This window comes from Anabrus simplex, chromosome X, assembly GCF_040414725.1.
Source record: "Anabrus simplex isolate iqAnaSimp1 chromosome X, ASM4041472v1, whole genome shotgun sequence".
Lineage (NCBI taxonomy): Eukaryota > Metazoa > Arthropoda > Insecta > Orthoptera > Tettigoniidae > Anabrus > Anabrus simplex.
In genome coordinates this window covers 89442162-89461255 of record NC_090279.1, presented here as the reverse complement: position 1 = coordinate 89461255, position 19094 = coordinate 89442162, and positions in this window count along the sequence as shown.

Sequence of the window (19094 nt, the reverse complement as noted above, 5' to 3'; positions counted from 1 at the left end):
ATTGATTCGATTGTTCACCTCATGTTTTGCTAGGTTGTCATTTGATAGAACGCTACCCAAAAAGAGCGGAACTGAACTAAGCTAACTAATTAAGGAATATTACAATGTAATTAACATGCAGATAATTATGATAACCACACCTGATGATTTATTGTTTGTATAAAAGTTCTAGTCTTCTCTCTTTAGCTCTTGTATACTGCTCTGTTTCTTTCTTATTAAACTCCGGGATGTTTCCCAAGGCTGAACAGAGCCATCTTCTCATAGTGTTTCTCAGAAAAATGTCAACCCCATTTTGAGCCGAAGAACGACGTTAACTTTCAACAGTTGGCATGTGTATGGTGACGGTTTTATTCACAGCATTGACGCATTACCAGAAAGTTATTCCGAATGAAGAAGCCTTAACAACGTTTTAGCACCGGCAGCCACTCGCAGACCTGGTCTTGAATATAGAACTTGCAATTCTGTTTTCAGTTTTTGTTCATTCTACGATTATATGCCGATCCTACCTCGTTCCTACATCCTTGTTTGTTAAAGGGTTCACTTGCAGTCTCGTCGTATTTATAATCTCTGTGCATTGCTCTTTGTATCGAGATATCGATTATAGGAAATACCTTAGCATTGTTGATTTTACAGCGGTGTGAAAATTATTAGAAAATTTTGTATAAAATCACTTTTATTCATTGATATTTTTCTTCCAATTGAAATTAATCACATATTTAGTATTTGGTATGCATTCGCTTTGATTATATGGCAGATTCAGTGCGAAATGGCATGCTTTCTACATTTTTTTTGCAGGAATCTTTGATTTGCTTATCATAGTGCCATTTATTAATAAGTGTCTCTATGATATTTATCTTTGTTGTAATGCTGTTTTTCTTCAGTTTTCATTTCACAATGGCCCAGAAATTCTCAATGGGGTTTACATCTGGACTACTGCAGGCCAAGAAAGTGCTTTTACTTTGTTTCCACTTAAAAGCTTCGTCACAGACTTCGCTTTATGGCAAGGAGCAACATCGTGTATGAATACAAAGTCACCATTGGGAATCCACTCTCTCATTTGCGTCAATAATCTTCCTTCAAGTACTGTTTTGTATTGAGGCTGGTTCATCATACCCTCTACAATATACAGACGTCCTATACCATGAACTGACGTAACACTCCAGACCATAACCTGGATGGGATGCTTGACAGTTTGTGCAATTAATTGGGTCAAGAACTCTTCGTCAGTGCTTCTCCTCACGTACTCACTACTTTCGCCTGTTATTGCAAACACTGGTTCGTCGGAAAAACATGCCTGGAAAATTAAAAACATATCTAATACCATACACACATCAGTGTAATGAAAATTAAATGAATAAGTTTCTTGCAAGGGGAATTTCATTCATTTGTGTTAAATTTGGAATTTTCTTACTTCAGAATATCGTATCATAATTCAGGTTCATTGACTGGTATTATCATAAGTAACCAATTATAATTTTATAATACCTTGCTCCAGTCATCTCCGAATCGTTCACTCACGTCTTTTGCCCACGCTTCATCCAGGTGTCAGCGCAAGACACACACAAGCCAGTAACGGGAACATCTGATTCAGTTGTTTCCAAATCACTGTTTACGTTCACAGCTTCCTGCACTGATGATGTCAGATTATCCTCACATTACTTCTCTTTGTATGAGTCTACCTTGCAGCTGGGGGTGGCATGTTCATAATTCCACAAAACAAGCTGGTATCTTCCCTTCCAATACCTGAACATCTCATTCCATAGCACAATCTCAGGTTGCTTCATAAGTGCAGTTATTCACTTCAGACGTTCTAGAAGCAATATAAAACTGACAGCTGTCACAATACAAATATAACGTACAGACTACACCAACCCTCTCTTCGTCATCACATAACTTCAAATCTCGCGCACAACAGTTAGCACATGCACAAGCTGAACGAATAACTTCTCGCAGAATCCTCAAATCTATGAACCTAAACCCACTTGAGGATTTATCTTCCATCTTGTATTCATCGAACGAAATGCCTCAATCAATATTCGTCTCAGCAGCACTGGATATCTTGAACGAAGTACTGCGGATACTGGTATCCTGTTCTGTGCCTTGCCCTAATACATTCGATTTCTTTTTCGTAAACCGAGAAGAACTGTCCTTTTTTTACTTTCTTCAAAACTCTACGTTCACCTCAAGGCATACTGTTACTTTGAATAACATACAACTAACAAAATTAGCAATTGATAAATCGGATATGAAACCACAGCAACACATATAGATAAATACGCTGTCAACAAAGGAACCTGAAGAATGCGGCGGCCATACTTTTCCACGGCTTTATTGATGACAGGTTTCCATGGAAGAAAGACAAACACGTGGAAATTCTCCCCTACAGAGTTGGGCGTGGCAGTATACAAGCAGTTACAGATACTCATTTTTTTCATATTTACAGATGGCATTGACCTGTACTATATTTATTAAAATCCTGACATGTTACGGTATATTATGAGCAAATAAAACTTGGCTATTTTTACTCATTTTTACGTATGTTCCCCCTTAAAAGTGTTTTATGGGTATCATAGGTAGTTTAAGACAGTATAGTACATCATCTGTGTCAAGACACATACAAAATGTAGTTACTAAGGAGATACTCTAATATCAAAATAAAGCTACACTAGAGGGTTCGGTCAAAGCTTTAAGAGTATTATGTCAGCAGATTGGAAAATGGAACAATACCCACTGGCTGGAAACGATCCATCATCTACGTTCCTATACCAAAAAAGGCGATAGTAGTATAATTGGATGGTTCTGCGGCCTCCTCCTCCTCCGGCTCTCGGGAGAGGCCTCCTCCTCCCGCGGGAAATTTGAATTTTGGCGGGAAATTTGAATTTTGGCGGGAGATTTGAATTTGTAAACAAAGCCACGTGCTTTTTGACAGCTGTCATCGACAACAACGCATCGCTAACCTCAGTACTGCCATCTTGACGGGCCTAAACCTCACTAGTGCCAACTTAACCTAACTAGCATGAGGTAAACAAACCCACGTGTTTTTTGACAGCCACGTGCTTTTTGACAGACAACAACGCATCGCTAACCTCAGTACTGCCATCTTGACGGACCTAAACCTCAGTAGTGCCAACTTAACCTCACTAGCATGAGGTAAACAAAGCCACGTGTTTTTTGACAGCCACGTGCTTTTTGACAGATTTGTAAACAAAGCCACGTGCTTTTTGACAGACAACAACGCATCGCTAACCTCAGTACTGCCATCTTGATGGGAATAAACCTCGGTGGTACCAACTTAACCTAACTAGCGAGAGGTAAACAAAGCCACGTGCTTTTTGACAGCCACATGCTTTTTGACAGCTGCCATCCGCCATCTTTGAGCACCGTGCTGCCCTCTTTCGTCACCTGTCATCGGCAGTGCTGCCATCTTGACGGGTCTAAACCTTAGTGCTACCAACTTAACCTAACTAGCGCGAGGTAAACAAAGCCACGTGTTTTTTGACAGCCGTCATCCGCCATCTTTAATCCATAGAGCACAGTGCTGCCCTCTTTAGCTACTTACCTTTGAAATGTGGTGGCGGATAATTTGAAAAATGCTTTTTGACAGCAGCCATATCGCATCGCAAACCTCAGTGCTGCCCTCTTTAGCTAGATACCTGTGGTAGCAGACAATTCCACGTGACAGCAGCCATCTTTGAGCACCGTGCTGCCCTCTATGTGGTGGCAACAAATTGAAAAATTCCACGTGCTCTTGTTTGGAAACAAACTCACGTGCTTTTTTGACAGCTACCATCCACCATCTTTAATCAACAGAGCACAGTGCTGTACTCTTTAGCTAGATACCTTTGAAATGTGGTGGCGGCAATTTGAAAAATTCTATGTGCTCTTGTTGGGAAACAAAGCCACGTGCTTTTTTGACAGCTGTCATCCGCCATCTTTAATCAATAGAGCACTGTGCTGCGGGCAATTTCGTTAGCTGTCATCCGCCATCTTTAATCCAGAGAGAACAGTGCTGCACTCTATGTGGTGGCGGCAAATTCCACGTGCTTTACAAACCCATGTGCTTTTCTGACAGCTGTCATCCGCCATCTTTAATCCAGAGAGAACAGTGCTGCACTCTATGTGGTGGCGGCAAATTCTACGTGCTTTACAAACCTATGCGCTTTTCTGTCATCCGCCATCTTTAATCTAGGGAGAACAGTGCTGCACTCTATGTGGTGGCGGCAAATTCTACGTGCTCTTATTTGGAAACAAATTCTACTCGCTCTTCAGCTGTCATCCACCATCTTTAATCAAAAGAGCACCGTGCTGCCCTCTTTGTGGTGGCGGATAATTTGAAAAAAAATCAGCAGCCATCTTTAATCCAGAGAGAACAGTGCTGCCCTCTTTAGCTACTTACCTTTGAGGCGGTTAATTTGAAAAATTCAGCAGCCATCTTTAATCCAGAGAGAACAGTGCTGCCCTCTTTAGCTACTTACCTTTGAGGCGGTTAATTTGAAAAATTCTAGCTGCCATCTTTAATGAAAAGAGCATCGTGGTGCTATCTTGCGAGTAATATTTTACGTCACAGCTGTCATCCACCATCTTGCATTGCTAACCTTAGTGCTGCCCTCTTTAGCTACTTACCTTTGACGAGCTGTCACCTGCCATCTTGCATCGCAAACCTCAGTGCTGCACTCTATGTGGTGGCGGATAATTTGAAAAAATTTTTTTGACAAGCAGCCATCTTTAATCAACAGAGAGAACAGTGCTGCCAGCCAGCCACGTGCTTTTTGACAGACAACAACGCATCGCTAACCTCAGTACTGCCATCTTGACGGGAATAAACCTCGGTGGTACCAACTTAACCTAACTAGCGAGAGGTAAACAAAGCCACGTGCTTTTTGACAGCCACATGCTTTTTGACAGCTGCCATCCGCCATCTTTGAGCACCGTGCTGCCCTCTTTCGTCACCTGTCATCGGCAGTGCTGCCATCTTGACGGGTCTAAACCTTAGTGCTACCAACTTAACCTAACTAGCGCGAGGTAAACAAAGCCACGTGTTTTTTGACAGCCGTCATCCGCCATCTTTAATCCATAGAGCACAGTGCTGCCCTCTTTAGCTACTTACCTTTGAAATGTGGTGGCGGATAATTTGAAAAATGCTTTTTGACAGCAGCCATATCGCATCGCAAACCTCAGTGCTGCCCTCTTTAGCTAGATACCTGTGGTAGCAGACAATTCCACGTGACAGCAGCCATCTTTGAGCACCGTGCTGCCCTCTATGTGGTGGCAACAAATTGAAAAATTCCACGTGCTCTTGTTTGGAAACAAACTCACGTGCTTTTTTGACAGCTACCATCCACCATCTTTAATCAACAGAGCACAGTGCTGTACTCTTTAGCTAGATACCTTTGAAATGTGGTGGCGGCAATTTGAAAAATTCTATGTGCTCTTGTTGGGAAACAAAGCCACGTGCTTTTTTGACAGCTGTCATCCGCCATCTTTAATCAATAGAGCACTGTGCTGCGGGCAATTTCGTTAGCTGTCATCCGCCATCTTTAATCCAGAGAGAACAGTGCTGCACTCTATGTGGTGGCGGCAAATTCCACGTGCTTTACAAACCCATGTGCTTTTCTGACAGCTGTCATCCGCCATCTTTAATCCAGAGAGAACAGTGCTGCACTCTATGTGGTGGCGGCAAATTCTACGTGCTTTACAAACCTATGCGCTTTTCTGTCATCCGCCATCTTTAATCTAGGGAGAACAGTGCTGCACTCTATGTGGTGGCGGCAAATTCTACGTGCTCTTATTTGGAAACAAATTCTACTCGCTCTTCAGCTGTCATCCACCATCTTTAATCAAAAGAGCACCGTGCTGCCCTCTTTGTGGTGGCGGATAATTTGAAAAAAAATCAGCAGCCATCTTTAATCCAGAGAGAACAGTGCTGCCCTCTTTAGCTACTTACCTTTGAGGCGGTTAATTTGAAAAATTCAGCAGCCATCTTTAATCCAGAGAGAACAGTGCTGCCCTCTTTAGCTACTTACCTTTGAGGCGGTTAATTTGAAAAATTCTAGCTGCCATCTTTAATGAAAAGAGCATCGTGGTGCTATCTTGCGAGTAATATTTTACGTCACAGCTGTCATCCACCATCTTGCATTGCTAACCTTAGTGCTGCCCTCTTTAGCTACTTACCTTTGACGAGCTGTCACCTGCCATCTTGCATCGCAAACCTCAGTGCTGCACTCTATGTGGTGGCGGATCATTTGAAAAAATCTTTTTTGACAAGCAGCCATCTTTAATCAACAGAGAGAACAGTGCTGCCATCTTTAGCTACCGCCATCTTACATCGTTTACCTCGCTGCTGCACTCTATGTGGTAGCGGCTAATTCGAACAAGTTTAATCACGCATCAGGCAAGCTAGAGTAAGCACGTGCTGTTGTGATGACGTCATTGTGCATGTTTAAACCCGTTCGTTGACTAAAAGGTTTAGTCTTCGAGAAACAGTGATAGAGTGTAGAGTGCAAACATGACAAAAACATTAATAGTTGATGTGCAAGGCTTTAAAGTAAATGGAAACAAATTTGTGTTTAAAGAGGTGGCTGTGTTAGATTGCAGTGTGTTGTGGGCTCCAAAACTTGTTAGTTTAGTATTTAGTCCACCGTTCCCTTACTGTTTGCAAACAGATGAAGATAAAAAGCAGACTCAGTGGATTGAAAACAATTTAGGTTTGAAGTGGGAAGAAAAAGGAATACCTTATCGTTTTCTACCTTTAATGATGAATGCACATTTGTCAAGAGCAGATCTTGTTCTTTTAAAGGGTTGTGAAAAGAAAGAATGGTTGCGTGATTTTCTACCATCATCATGTGAAGTTATCGACATGCATGAATTGGGGTGCCCATCATTTAAAACTCTTCCGAAAGAGCATAGCAGAGAAACAAGTAAACAGTCTTTACAACATGTAGGTATGCTCTTTGATTGGTTGTGTCGCAGTGCATGCCGGGAAGTGAACAACATATGTAAAGTGCAGTGTCGAAATAACCTTAGTGTAAAAGAAACATTTGTAGAGTAAAGACATCATGTCATTTCTAACAGATACTAAGTGTAACGCAGTTGAAAAGGCGATCGTAAAGTTTTATGCATGCAAGAAGAAACTAAACACTTTTACTGAAGAAGAGTTAAATGCATTACCAAAGGCATTTTTGGTTAATGTAGCTGCGAATGCTGTAAAGAAGATTTGGGAAAAGGTACCCCGTGAGTGGACTCAAGATCCTGTTTTGTCAGAGCTTCAAACGTGTAGTTTACATCATGAACACGTGAGTTTAGCTAGAAGACCTTCTGTGAGACAGTGCCGTACATGTCAACTAATTAAACTGTATCACGGACCTAAAACTAACGAGTTGTCTTCGCTTATAAACACTTATCATGGCTGTGGAGAGAGTAAACAAGGAAAAGGTGAAGAAACGTGCTGGGAGAAAGATGAGGAAGCATGTTGGGCGTGGGCTCATCAATAGAGTGATTGATCTTTTTTTCTTCGTGCTTCATCTCCCCTGCGGCCCTAGAACACATTCGCCTGATACGTAGTTACATGCTGCCTGCATAGAGTGTAGCTGTTAAAATCTGCTTCGTAAAGTTATGCTGTATGTGTGTGTGTGTTATTACCTAGTGCTTTAGCTGCTCAGAAGAATATAGCAGCACTTGTCGTTGTTGGTGCAATAAAACGAAAAACTGAGTGACAAAGACCGTAAAATAAACAAAGGATAAAAATGTATGTATATAGTCTAAAATAAATATGAAATGTCAAAATATATTACAGGTGTTGTTTAATCCTACAGCATGTCCTAGTGACTTAGAAGAAAGGAAACGTAGAGGATTAAAAGAAAACACACATAAGATTTAAAGTATATCCTCTTTATTAATCCATGAATTAAAGCTGTTATTAAAACCAAGCCATTTAACATACAGTTTATTACCACGACGTCGAATAACACGTTCAACTAAATAGTGATCAGGATATTTTGTTTTCTGCAGTTCTTCGATGTAGAATCCTCCTTCAATAGGCTGTCCTCTGAGATCGCGAAGTAAATACGTAACTGGATTAGTAAGCTTAACACTTCTGATTTGAAAAATTTCAGTGCTCCAGTTAGGTGTGTATCCTTTTGCAAAGATAGACTTGTGTTTGCTGATGCGAACGAAATCACCTTCTTTAAAGCGATGACGACGTGGATCAGCTGTTTTGATTACAAGATGAATAGCATCTAGACGAGGTGTATTCTTTGTAACAAGACGTGGCTTTGTTCCGATAGTGCGATGAGGTGTATCGTTGTAGGTAGATAAAAGTCTAGGTAGCAGATCAATCCAACGATATGAACCTTGCGCTGTAAATTCTCGCCACATCATTGTTTTGAGTGTACGATTAAAGCGTTCTACAACACTTGCCTTGAGATTACTGAACGTAGAGTAGTGTTGAATGCCAAGTAACTTGAGGTAAGAAGAAAAATCCTTGTTGTAAAACTCTTTACCTTGATCAGTTTGAAGAAGCCTTGGGCAGCGTTTCGATTCTTCAACAATATGTTTAAATGCTTCTTTAACTTGAGCTGCTGTTTTAGAACGCACGGGTTGTGCAAAAGCAAACTTTGAGTACACATCGATAACAGTAAGTAGGTACTTATAGCCCTTATTACTAGAAGCATATGGAATCATTTCTACTAAGTCTGCTTGCCAGAGATCATCTTTTCCTCGTGTAATAACGCGTCTGCGACAGTAGGTGCGACGTGCTGGTTTATGTAACTCATGTGCGATGTTTACCTTTACAGGTGAGATCTTCTCTTGACGAGCCATTACAAAATAATACCGGCATAACGTAGTTCTCTTTCTATTTCTAGAATTTCTGATCCGTGACCCGTGTGACCAGCCTCTTGCGATGCTCTTAAAAGTTGTAATCGTTCAACGAGTAAGTTTGGGTCATTCCAGTATCTTACATCCACATACGGCAACAAAGGCTTGTAGATAACGTCTAGACTACGTGCAGTCGGAAACAGCTTAGAAATAAACTCACGATACTTGTAACTCTTATTCGCATTTACAGCTTCTGTTCTCTTGTAATTACGTCGTGTTGCATCTGTAGCAAAAAGTATTGCTTTATACTTTTTAAGATCATCTTGTAAAATTATATCCTTGTCAGGTATTCGTGAGAAAAGAAGTTCTAAGAGTCCTTTCGTAGGTTTATAGGTAACACCTTTTACAATGAGTTTGTTGCTATTAATCTTAACATTTGAATTTCCTATCCGGAAACAGTCATCTTCGTAGCGAATACCATAGGTAGTGTCAGTTTGTCCTGTAAAAAGTTTTTCTATATAAGGTGCAAAGAGAGATCCATAGGTATCTTGAATAAAAGTTCTAAACTGATTGCGATACTCTGGTGTAATCATAACCTCAGACAAAGATGGTAGATTTTGCGTCGATGTAGTAGGTGTTTCTGCAATAACATCTGTAGTTAAAAACTCAACACGCTTAGATGGTGATGCATCATTAAGTTCTTCTTCTTCTTCTTCCTTATCTTCCTCTTCTTGATCTACATCCTGCTTCTTCTCTTCCGTATCTTCTTCATGCTTTTCTTCTTCATGCTTCTCTTTATGATATGATGTTTGCATAGAAGCAAAACTTGAAGTAGGCTGCGGTAATGAAGTAGAATTAAAAATTTCTTTGTGTGGTGTACTTAGCTGTGTTTTTAAAAATAAATCCGTGTCTGCTTGAATACGTTTAAGCTCTTTAAATTTCCGTCGAATATTGTTTCGAGCTTGGATGATATGTTTTGTGATCTCCTTGCTAGATGTTAACATGATGGTGGTTTTTAATCAAGTAGTTACTGTAATTCTGTGTTAATGCATATAAAATGATCGAAACCCATGCGATATCGTCCATGCTGTACATCACTTTCTTTATCAATAACTAAAAAGCTGTAACGGTGTAATGACCAACATTTAGCACACATACGTTTAAAGTCATCGAATGTCATATCAGTGTTAACATGATCGTTATACACATGTCGCATGTTGCGCTCATCTTGCCGAAAAAGCACAATAACATTTGCGTTGTCGCGTATCAACTGCTTGGGCACACGAGAATAGGTTTGGCACAAATAGATGCAATCAACATATTTATGTCGACCCATACTAAAGAATGCACGAATAACGTTTTGCTGTTCTGTTGCGACATCATCGAAGATCATTAGAGAATTAGGAAGCACATCGTCTGGTGATGGTACTTGCTCATGTGAATTAAATTTAAAATATCTTATTCCATCTTTAACTAGATCGTGCATTACAGTTTGTAGAATAGTATATAGCGGCTGATAGAGTGACTTTGCGAAAACGTAAATATTCTCGAAGCGTACACCATTTACAGAAGTAATAAGTGTGAGTAAAAGATTTGTTTTACCGCATCCCGACGGACCTGATATAATACATCGAACAGTAAAAGGAAACAACGTTCCATGACGTTTTCTTGTAGTTGTACTAGAACTAGGTAAGAGATGTGGTACAATGTCGGTAACAGGTAGCGTGTCTTGCTGCTTTATAATCTTCATGATAACTGAATCATAAAGTACGTAATAGTAATATATATATTAAACGAAACAAGAGGTAACGGTTAGTTTATGATTTGCTCTTGACTAGTAAAGTCGTGTCCAGCATGGTGAAACAACGATATCCAAACGACATGAAGAAGAAGAAGAAAGTAAAAACTGTTGGATGGAAAGATGTTATAAAGGCTGCGCAAAAAGCTATTCGAGGGGAATACAATCCTCGTGTAGCTATTACTAAGGCGTTACGCGCAGCAAGAGCGAGAATTTCTCCAAAGTGCAGAGCAATATTTAGTAAACGTGCGCGAATTATTCCTGTACCAAAACGAGGTGGATTTCTTCCTGCGCTGTTTGCTGGCTTAGCAGCTTTAGGGTCATTGCTAGGTGGTGCTAGTGCTGTAGCGAGAACTGTCAAAGCTGTAGAAGAAGCGAAACAACAGTTGAAAGAGAGTGAACGTCATAACAAGACGATGGAGGCAATTGCGTTACGAGGCAAAGGTGTGAACATGAAGCTAGCGCCATACAAGAAAGGGCTTGGTATCTACATTTCTCCAAAAAACGTCTACTGAATGCACTGCCATATCGAGCTCTAACGCATGATGAAGTTTTTACGTTTGCTAAACAACTAGGAATTCATTATTTTCGAGGAGTGTATATGCGCGATCAACTACCAGCACGTCCACGTGAACGTGAAAGTGCCGTAATTAACTTGGACGACAGTCGTGGACCTGGAACTCATTACGTTGCTTATGTAAAACGTAAATCTAAAGTATGGTATTTTGATAGCTATGGAGATTTACCTCCTCCTTTTGAGCTCATACGTTATTTCGGAAGCAGTGCAGACATTGTTTACAATAAAAACCGTGTGCAAAACTTTAATACACGCATGTGCGGACGATTATGTCTTATGTTCTTATATCAAACCCAGACAGTAGAGAAAGTGTATTAGTGTCTACGTGATGACGAACAGTGAAAGAACGTTTGCTGTACGTGGAGAAGGACCTGAAACAACCATCTATTTTAATCCACCAATCGAACTTGGTTATCAGCCGCATAGTCTTGGACTAGTATCGTTTGAAAGCTACAATAAAATCTATAATGTGCGTGATGGTTTAAACAAGTTCTATTACGATGAGTATGTGCTAACACTACCCTCAGGTAGTTATACAGTAGATGATATTCACGACTATATTGAAAGTACGTTAATTGATCAGTTTGGGGAAGATAGTTTTAGTAATCATAATTACAAGTTCTCAATCACTATAAGCAACATTACGCATAAATGTGTTATTGAATCATCATTTAAGATTGACTTCAAATCACAACCTGATTCGATTGGACCACTGCTTGGATTTTCATCGAGGGAGCTCCTACCGAACGTACGTTACGAGTCTGATCAACCTATAAAACTCTTCGATGATTATAATGTGAACATTACTTGTAATATTATTACAGACTTGAATAGTAATCTACAACCTTCGCACGTCCTGCACGACTTTATCGTTACAGAGGAACGTGGATATACTATTTGTGAGAAACCAGCAGTAGTTCTTTATCATCCTGTGTCTGTAAAACACATTAGCAACATTACTCTTAGACTTGTAAATAAACATAATCAGCTTATTCATTTAGATCAGCACGCGTACGTAGCTTACAAACTACATCTTAAACCAGTATGAAAACCATCTATAAAACACGGTGTACATTCCGAAGACATACTACATGTGTGCAGAGACTCATCGAGTTAACAGATACCCATAAGCAGATACTCCAAGATTTAGGATATACACTACTACAACAGAATGGAAGAAATGCTAGACATTACGAATACAGTAGAAAGTCGTGAAGGTGTAGTACGAAGTGAGCTTCATTCCTATCAACCTTTTACGTTTGGATTAAATAACAATGATGAAATTCATTTTATCATTAATCAACAAGATGTTTACACCTTACCACACGAAAGCTACCTCTATATTGAAGGACGATTAGAAAAGTCTGATGGAAGTGGACCAAGCACTTCACAACTAAACAACCATGCTCTAGCTTTTCTCTTTTCTGAAGCGCGATATGAAGTAAATAATGTTGAAATAGATCGAACGAAGAATGTTGGTATTACAAGTGCAATGAAACTCTACCCTTCTTTCTGTGATGAAGAAAGTAATCTTTTGCGGATGGCTGGATGGTGTCCAAAAGCTACTAACAACTGGATGATTAATGAGGATGGAACTTTTACGGGTATGTTATCACTGAAACATATTTTTGGATTCGCAGAAGACATTACACGTATTATAATCAACGCAAAACAAGAGCTTATTCTAATCCGTGATCGAAGTGATTACAATTCTGTAGAATCGAAAATAACACTGCATCGTATACTGTGGCGGATCCCACATGTAACCTTATCTGATCGTGAAAAACTTCGATTGCTCAAGATTGGAGAAAATGATACACCATTACCTATACGTTTTAGAAGTTGGGAGCTGCATGAATATCCTGTGTTACCACCTACAAACAAGCATAGCTGGGCTGTTAAAACATCACGTTTTACTGAGAAGCCCTTGTACATTATTTTTGGATTTCAAACTAATCGTAAATTCAATCACGAAAAAGATAGCTCACTGTTTGATCACTGCAAATTAAGACACGTTAGACTATATCTCAATGGAATTACGTATCCCTACGAAAACATCGACATTAACTTTGAGAAAAATAAGTTTGGGATGCTCTATGACATGTTTTGTAAATTTCAATCATCGTATTATCAGAAAGAAGATCGTCCGCTATTTACACCTCAAGAATTTAAAAATAAAGCACCGATTGTAGTTATAGACTGCTCTTATCATGAAGAATCTATAAAAGAATCTCCAGTTGATATTCGTTTAGAATTTGAAACATCTGAAAACATTCCTGCTAACACAGCAGCCTATTGTCTTATTATTCATATGAGTGATGTTACTTACCATCCGCTAACGAATATTGTTACGAGACTATAAATAAGAATAGATCTTTTTCATTTTCATTAGTGTGTGCTTCGACATCGTACGCTATGGAACAAAACTGTAAATGTGCATGCTGTTTGCATGCTCATACGCAACATCTTATTTATGTTTCACGAGTGAGTGAGGCTATTAAGATGTTCTATAAACGTAGATCGTCGATGCCGAAACATCTTATTCAATACTTACCACCAGGATTTTTATATACGTACGCTGCCTCTTACGTACATAATTTTTGGGATATCCTTCCTCTACACAGTAAGATGTCAATCGAAGTAGCTTTATGCAGAACTTGTGAGCGACATTACAAGCATCGAGGAGAAAATGGTGATGATGATTGGGATGGACCAAATCCGAGGATTGAACACTGTACACAGTGTATGAATGAACTTTCTCTAGTACTTCATGATGATGATGATGATTCCGAAAAGGAATAACAGCAAGGTAAGAAGTATATGATCTTCTCTGTAAAGCATAACATACTTAGTATAATATATTTCTAAATGCTTTGTTTAATTTGAATGTTGCAGGAGGCATTTCAGAAGCATACGTTGTTAAGAAGCACACCAACCTTGTCAGCAGCAAAAAACGAACACTGTTGTAGTAGATTTGTAAATAAATATTTGATCGCATTCAAAAATGTTGTACTTATTGCATTGCTTTACTCCGACTTACTCTTAAGAAAAACGATCAGGTCTAAACATGCACAATGACGTCATCACAACAGCACGTGCTTACTCTAGCTTTCCCGATGCATGTTTAAACTTGTTCGAATTTACCGCTACCACATTCCTTTACATCGACTTACTCTTAAGAAAACGGACAAGTCTAAACATGCATGATGATGTCATCACAACAGCACGTGCTTACTCTAGCTTGCCTGATGCGTGATTAAACTTGTTCGAATTAGCCGCTACCACATAGAGTGCAGCAGCGAGGTAAACGATGTAAGATGGCGGTAGCTAAAGATGGCAGCACTGTTCTCTCTGTTGATTAAAGATGGCTGCTTGTCAAAAAAGATTTTTTCAAATGATCCGCCACCACATAGAGTGCAGCACTGAGGTTTGCGATGCAAGATGGCAGGTGACAGCTCGTCAAAGGTAAGTAGCTAAAGAGGGCAGCACTAAGGTTAGCAATGCAAGATGGTGGATGACAGCTGTGACGTAAAATATTACTCGCAAGATAGCACCACGATGCTCTTTTCATTAAAGATGGCAGCTAGAATTTTTCAAATTAACCGCCTCAAAGGTAAGTAGCTAAAGAGGGCAGCACTGTTCTCTCTGGATTAAAGATGGCTGCTGAATTTTTCAAATTAACCGCCTCAAAGGTAAGTAGCTAAAGAGGGCAGCACTGTTCTCTCTGGATTAAAGATGGCTGCTGATTTTTTTTCAAATTATCCGCCACCACAAAGAGGGCAGCACGGTGCTCTTTTGATTAAAGATGGTGGATGACAGCTGAAGAGCGAGTAGAATTTGTTTCCAAATAAGAGCACGTAGAATTTGCCGCCACCACATAGAGTGCAGCACTGTTCTCCCTAGATTAAAGATGGCGGATGACAGAAAAGCGCATAGGTTTGTAAAGCACGTAGAATTTGCCGCCACCACATAGAGTGCAGCACTGTTCTCTCTGGATTAAAGATGGCGGATGACAGCTGTCAGAAAAGCACATGGGTTTGTAAAGCACGTGGAATTTGCCGCCACCACATAGAGTGCAGCACTGTTCTCTCTGGATTAAAGATGGCGGATGACAGCTAACGAAATTGCCCGCAGCACAGTGCTCTATTGATTAAAAATGGCGGATGACAGCTGTCAAAAAAGCACGTGGCTTTGTTTCCCAACAAGAGCACATAGAATTTTTCAAATTGCCGCCACCACATTTCAAAGGTATCTAGCTAAAGAGTACAGCACTGTGCTCTGTTGATTAAAGATGGTGGATGGTAGCTGTCAAAAAAGCACGTGAGTTTGTTTCCAAACAAGAGCACGTGGAATTTTTCAATTTGTTGCCACCACATAGAGGGCAGCACGGTGCTCAAAGATGGCTGCTGTCACGTGGAATTGTCTGCTACCACAGGTATCTAGCTAAAGAGGGCAGCACTGAGGTTTGCGATGCGATATGGCTGCTGTCAAAAAGCATTTTTCAAATTATCCGCCACCACATTTCAAAGGTAAGTAGCTAAAGAGGGCAGCACTGTGCTCTATGGATTAAAGATGGCGGATGACGGCTGTCAAAAAACACGTGGCTTTGTTTACCTCGCGCTAGTTAGGTTAAGTTGGTAGCACTAAGGTTTAGACCCGTCAAGATGGCAGCACTGCCGATGACAGGTGACGAAAGAGGGCAGCACGGTGCTCAAAGATGGCGGATGGCAGCTGTCAAAAAGCATGTGGCTGTCAAAAAGCACGTGGCTTTGTTTACCTCTCGCTAGTTAGGTTAAGTTGGTACCACCGAGGTTTATTCCCGTCAAGATGGCAGTACTGAGGTTAGCGATGCGTTGTTGTCTGTCAAAAAGCACGTGGCTTTGTTTACAAATCTGTCAAAAAGCACGTGGCTGTCAAAAAACACGTGGCTTTGTTTACCTCATGCTAGTGAGGTTAAGTTGGCACTACTGAGGTTTAGGTCCGTCAAGATGGCAGTACTGAGGTTAGCGATGCGTTGTTGTCTGTCAAAAAGCACGTGGCTGTCAAAAAACACGTGGGTTTGTTTACCTCATGCTAGTTAGGTTAAGTTGGCACTAGTGAGGTTTAGGCCCGTCAAGATGGCAGTACTGAGGTTAGCGATTCGTTGTTGTCGATGACAGCTGTCAAAAAGCACGTGGGTTTGTTTACAAATTCAAATCTCCCGCCAAAATTCAAATTTCCCGCCAAAATTCAAATTTCCCGCGGGAGGAGGAGGCCTCTCCCGAGAGCCGGAGGAGGAGGAGGCCGCAGAACCATCCAATTATACTACTGGCGATCTGTTGGACTGCACAAACTACAGTACGCTTGTCCTAATATCACATGCTAGTAAGGTGTTGCTAAAGATCATGCAACGAGGATTAGAACCTTAATTGTCTAAACCTCGAGCTCGTTTTAGGATAGATATCATTAATAATATGCGTTGGATGGTAGAGGGAGCACAGGAGTTGGTCATCAGAAAGCCTTTTATAGTGTAAATCACAGGACCATGAGGGATGTCCTTAGACGGATTAACATCTCTCTGTTTTGGATCCCAACTACCGATTTAAATTCACACTCTTGACTTAGTTATATGGTTCTCCGAGTACTGATATACATTTTACCTGCACTTTTTCTGACCGTAATTTGGCAGGTGCGATCCTAGCTCAGTCAGGTGGTATTTGAAGGTGTTCAAATACGTCATCCCCAAGCTGGTAGATTTACGAGCAGGTAAATGTGCTCTTGCGGGACTAACTTCCGGCACCTCGGCGTCTTCGAAAACTGTACAAGTAGAGTAGTTAGTGGTACGTAAAGCCAATAACAAAAATATTCAATACTATTGTTGAAATTGTACTTTTTCTGTTCTTCTGGGTTTATTTTATCTTACCGTATATTATTTACTTCTCATTGGCAACGGTGAGGTTTGGATTCGTGGTTCCTTCTTATAGTTAACCCCAGGAATACTAACGGGGGGTACATTGTGCCCACCACCTGCTATTTATTGCTCTGTTTCTTTTGACATTTGATACTAAAAGGCTGTAAAATGTATTCATTTTTACCAACTCCGAATGGTGTATTTGGTTTGGTCATTTTTACCGTCTGAAGGCGGCGCAGTCATTCAAACATGAGTGAGCAAGAAGTAACCCCTTCACTTAATTAGTATTGGCAGGATTTATAGCGTTGTTGGCCACTCACAGTAAAACTGAAATAGTTTCTTTCTTGACTGCTACTAGACATTACTAACTGGATAGTTCTGTGTGTACTCCAAGAGCATTGCACCTGATGGATGGATGCTGGAATACTCTCCGAGATAGCTAATTCGTCTGAAGATGACGACATTGATATTACTGTTAGTGAAAACGAAGAAGGAACTGAGAATATATAATTATATATTAAAAAAAGAGAGCTGGATTACCATCATGAGAGAGATAGACAGATAAACCCAGTTTCAAAACTGTTATCCGCCAGACGCGTAGAAATGATTCATCAGGCTGAATGTAGAACATTGAAAATATTTGCACTTTAACAATAGCTCAGTCAGCTGTTTATTTATGGGGTTGACAGCTGATAATGTTACCAAGTTGAAATATATTTCTTTAGTTGATTGTAAGGAATGTGAAATAAGTTGGTAAATATCTCCAATAATAAACATCAGAGATTCACAGGAACTTGACTTTAAGTGCTCGTCACAAAGCGCACTCCCGTTGGTATACAATGACATTAAAAATAGGGTTGATATTCCTAGGGTTAAAATTGAAAGTCACGCAGATAACAATAGAACAACAGTGGAAGCTATTGGATGAGGGTGACAGTGGGTTGAGTAAAAAGACGTATGCATAGAGCGGAACCATCTTTCACACATCACAGGAAAACTAGAATCCAGCTTTGAATTGTTGATGCTAGTAAAATAAATTTTAATTTATCTTCTGGGAAAATAAATTGTTCGAAGATGCAAATATCTGTGAGTTTTCCGCAAATGTGTAGTAAAGCTGGAAATATGGTCATAATAATTATAACACCAGCTGCGCGGCGGAAATACTTGATGCGAGTCCCTCGACCTCTTGACGCGAGTATAACGTCCAGCCGTCAGAGCAAATGAACACTATGACTATCTCGAGGAAGAGCATCTATACTATACTCTCTTATGCCTTTCAGCGTTCCGTCTGCAAGACTTGTGAAGTTACTAAACGCCTCAAGAATAATCTATATTCAACTATCCCTGAGACCTCGTTTATTTCCATATTCTTATCTTTAAAACTGATTCTGACCATCGTCTTCTGTGTTTCCCTCTACGTCACTTACCTTCCACAACTACTTCATTATTCTCCTAGACAACCTACCTTCCTCCGCTCGCTTCACATGACCTCTCCACAGAAGCCGGTTCACGTGTACCGCTTCATTTATCGTGTTCATTCCTAACTCAGTCTTAGTACCTTCCTGCCATTGTTCCCACGTGTTTGTAGCAGCTATTTCTAACAGCAAACAGACTGGTACACAGACAGACTTCTTTCTTACAGAACACTCTGGCTGCGCGGTTATAGTCACACACCTGTCAACACAACTGTCGGCAGCCCTGAAGCTGGTTTTCCGTGGTTTCCCATTTTGATACCAGGCAAACGCTGGGGCGCTTCCTTCCCACTGCTGTCCCCTCGTCATAAGACTTATCTGTGTCGTAAAGCAAATTGTAAAATAAATAAAACACACACCGCGAGCTTCACACTTACTGTGCTACCATCCTGGGAGAATACACATCCTAAATAGCTGAAGTGATCTACCTGTTCGAGATTTGTATCACCAACTTCAGATTCAAAAATTCTCTAAGGTTTCTGGATACTCACTGCATCTATTTTCAAATTACTACTAGGCCACCATATCTCAGTGTTAGAGCAA